The sequence below is a fragment of the Staurois parvus genome, unplaced genomic scaffold (assembly GCF_062004578.1).
Source record: "Staurois parvus isolate SC_StPar_1 unplaced genomic scaffold, SC_StPar_1.0 ptg001051l, whole genome shotgun sequence".
Lineage (NCBI taxonomy): Eukaryota > Metazoa > Chordata > Amphibia > Anura > Ranidae > Staurois > Staurois parvus.
Window position 1 is genome coordinate 1,496,647 of NW_028318847.1, and position 4,609 is coordinate 1,501,255.

Below are 4,609 nucleotides of genomic sequence, written 5' to 3' on the forward strand. Positions count from 1 at the left end.
GCCTCAGCACCAGATGTTTGGTGTTTACCATATTGTATGGTTTAAATGTAAGAGTTTTACAGAACACTACAACCTACAGTATACATATGGCACACATTTCATTAGTGCTAATTTATTTTTACAGTGCACACTTCCAAATATTGTTTTTGGCTGAAGCTCAGTTTTAATTCTTATTGCTAACACTTTGGGCAATCAACCCCTTTCTGGTTCTCATCATTGGGAGTTATTTGTCTTTAAGGTCTTGAGATGCATTTGAGATCAGTGGTGGGGCTTTATTTCAGGGGTATTACTTTAGGGTTTTTATTTATTTGGGAGTTATATATTTTTGTTTATGTTGATAGGGCCTTTATTTTAGGTAAAAAAATCCCCCTTTCCTTCTCCCAACTTCCACATATTCTCAGAATATCCCACTGAATAGATGACAACAGTGTCCATTTACCAAAGTTTATTTCCTCTATAATTGCACAGTGGAAAACCTGCTCTTGACTTCCAAATCCCAGCTTTTAAGGGTAAATTAATATATATGTGTATTGAAAACATTGTCTGACTTTTAAACAGATTGCATTATGTAATGTGCAAATTTGAAAAAAACAGAACTGTTTAAAGTGATATTTACAGCTGAAGGTTTTTTTTACCTTCATGCATTCTCTGCTTGAATGTAAAAAAAACCTTCTCTATTCAGTGGCCCCACTGCCCCCAATCCTTACCTGAGCCCCCTCCAATCCAGAGATGTTCGCGAGAGCCTGGGAGCGTGCTGCACCGCGATCCGGTGCCCACGGTGTCCGGAGGACACAGCGGATCACTGATCACTGTACTGGACCTCTGTGTGAGGTCCCGATTCATGTGATCACGGATTGGCAGATCAGTGATCACATGAGCAGTAGTAAACAAGCTGTCACTTCCTGACATCATTGCTTACTACTTATGAAATCTATGAATGATCACAGAGGTCACATGGTACAAGGCTATTCACAAAAGCCTTGTACCATGTGACAAGCTGTGACCAATCACAGCTCTCACAGTATTTCTCAATTTCTGCAAGAATGCAGTCAGAGAGAAGGAGAAATGATTGCTTTTACAGCCTTTATGGGTGTAAAAGCAATCAGTTTAAAAAATCTTCATCACCCCCACAAGTAGTACTGTGTCACTATAGTGACACTGTACTGCTAAGGTGACAGTATGTTAAAAAAACCCCATAAATAATAATATAAAAAAAAATAAAAATGTAAAATAAAAATTATAATTTTTGGTTATAAACTAATTTGGGTTATTTTTTATTTTTTTACTAAAAAGATAACTGAATAAATTGTGGCCACGATTTATGAAGAAAGATTATTTATTTGCAAAATTTTATAAGAAAAACACTTTTTTTTAAACATTTTTGGATATTTCATTTATATAGCAATAAAAATAAAAATCCCAGTGGTGAATAAATACCACCAAAATAAAGTTTTATTTGTCTCAAAAAAATGCTAAAACATTCATATGGATACAGTGTTGCATGACTGCGCAATTGTCATTTAATTTGAGATAGCACTGAAAGCTGAAAACTGGCCTGGACAAGAAGGGGGTAAAAGTGTCCAGCCTTGAAGTGGTTAATACCACATTAAATAACCAAAACAGTAAGACGACTAATCTAGGGTTTGTAATCTAATAGTACAGAATTAGAAAATACCAGGTTGTAAACTGATCTCACTGAAGAGAAGTGAAGAAATCAGTGTTTCACAATAATAAAAGGAAGTGAAACTTGCTGAGTGTGTTTGTGGACCAGTTAACTACCACCAGATAACAAGTAAAAAAAAGGTTTCAACATTTGAAAGATTCTGTCATCCTTAGGCAACTCTAGGATTAAACTATAACAAAGCATGAAACCTTTTTTTTTACATTTGGATAGAGCTGTAAGGGGTGTAGCACTACCCCTAAAGGAGCCTCTTGATAGTTTGGGTCCTCTGTTCTTTGCCTTGACTCTATGAATAACCGCAGCCCCACTGACACACCAGGCTAAGCAGATAGCAACTGCTGTACCAAAAAGAGCATAAGGACACATACTCAAAACACAGTTGTAACCCAGTGTCTGAAAGTAAACAGCAGCCTGATTAGAAGTAGAGAAGTCTGTTATATTGTAAAAAATTCAAGGGGATGGCAATGTTTACATATATAGATAGGTAGAATATGGTATATATGGAATATAGTGGTCAACATTACCACTCAGGTAATTCTCATTGACATATGAATTTGACAATGCAACCTCTCACCATTTGCTAAAAAGGGCAAGGTTGCCTTGTCCACAAAGAATCCATATTTGGATGGCCCACCGACATTCACCAGCCACTTTATTAGGTACACTTTGTTAGTGCCAAGAAAATATCCCCAACACCATTACACTACCACCACCAGCCTGAACTGTTGATACAAGGCAGGATGGATCCATGCTTTCATGTTGTTTATGCCAGATTCTGACCCTATTATCTGAATATCACAGCAATCAGTCTGCCCATTCTCCTCTGACCTCTGATATCAACAAGGCACTTCCATCCACACAACTGCTGCTCACTGGATATTTTCTATTTTTCGGACCATTCTCTGTAAACCCTAGAGATTGTTGTGCGTGAAAATCCCAGCAGATCAGCAGTTTTTGAAATACTCAGACCAGCTTGTGGTTGCACCAACAAGCATGCCACATTCAAAGTCACTTAAATCCCGTTTCTTCCCTATTCTGATGCTCAGTTTGAACTTCGGCAAGTCATCTTCACCACGTCTATATGCCTAAATGCATTGAGTTGCTGCCATGTGATTGACTGATTAGCAATTTATGTTACCAAAGAATTGAACAGGTATACCAAATAAAGTGGCCAGTGAGTGTAGATGTATCAGGGAATGAAATTGAAGTGCTTCTCGCAAAATTTGTAGCAGGAAGCGTAGCCGTTCCATGAGTCCTTTGAATTGAGAAGATTAATTCTTCAGAACTTTTGTCTAGGGGGTTGTAAGTTAGTCTTGTGTGGGACTGAATTGTTTGTTTTGCTCTTTGCTCCTCTGGCTCTATGGATGGTTTAGTTATTCACCAGCGCTCTAGTGTCCCAAATATATATAGTACAGCAGCCAGACAATATGCCCCCTGGTGAGTTCTAGTCTGTTTAAATCCAGGTTGCCCAGCACTTCAGATACACAAGAGCAGTCTCCTCAATCTCCCAGCAGATAAATATATCCAAACGTTCAATCTCACAGATTTTTACCAGATCTGCCAACCCATACGTGAATAAATAGGTCCAATAAATCCTCATCACTGCAAAAACCTCAGTGTCTTCTTTATAAATCTTCTTATCTCCTTATGTGTATGTACTAAAAAAGAAAAACTCACATAGTTTCATACCTTCTATAACAGGGCTCAAAATTTCAAGCCCTGAGCTACGAGCCATGCCTTAAGAGTTAATAACAATGAAAACTGCGCCACAGACAAAACCAAAAGAAACCAAAAATAAAGAAACACAGAGTGTGATTATGGCTGCTGCAGTCTTCAAAAATAAAGAAACACAGAGTGTGATTATGTCTGCTGCAGTCACATTTTAGTGAGCCCTATAAATGTGTACATAGACTGCGCTGCCAAAAATGTGAACCAAAATCACTTAACAATTTGCCACATGTGAAAATGTAAAAAAAATTATATAAATGGACAACACAAGAAAATACAAATAATGTGCAATGTATCAGTAAGTCCCATTCAAATAATAGTTGCTTGAAAGCCAAAAGATAGGTGAACAGGTGTCGGTGCCATTAGAAACAGTGGGACTATTACATTGTGGTAGAGACACTGAGGTCTCTGAATTTTCAGTTAAGGGTGGAGGTGTCTATGCACACCTCCACCCTTAACTGAAATCCAGGCACCTCAGCATCTCCATATGGTCACGCTTTGCTGCTCACCAGCTCTTTTGATGCAAGAAGGACAAAGGTCACCCTGGTTGGTGAGAGAGAGGGGTGTCAGAGAGGAGGGGGGGTAAGAAAGAGAGAGAGGGAGAGACAGAGAGAGAGAGGGTGGGGGTCAGAGGAAGAGTGAGAGAGGGAAGGGGTAAGAAAGAGGAAGAGGGGGTTATGAGAGAGAGAGGGAGGACCAGAAGGAGAGGGGGTGGGAGAGACCTCTAGCCCTGTCCCTGTCCGCAGTCCCTCCTGTTCCCCCTTGTCCCGGTACCTGTTTGCAAGTGGGCAGGGTCCGGCCTCACTCTGGGTGAGGACAGGAGGTGCTCGGCTACTTCCAGCGGATCTATGTTATGTGAGATGGAGCAGTCCTGGCTGCCTGCGCCTCCCGCCTACTCATCCTAGTTCTCCAGGCCCCCAGTCAACCTGTCCTTTGGGCCCAGGAGGGGAGAGGAGATTTTAGAAGTAGTCCAGGGGTTCCAGGCTCTGGGAGGCACCGGGGATGCTGTGCCCTCTGTTTCCGCCCACCCGCTCTTTGGACATGGTACCTGCAGCCGGCTGCTGTAATCTTGCCCACACCCCAAGGATTTTGCTGTCCCGCTCCCTGCACCTGCTGCCATCGGACTGAGACTCCCAGTGACCAGGCCCTACTGACCCTGGGCCCTTATGCAGTACCCAATTGGTCAGTCTGCCCCTGGGC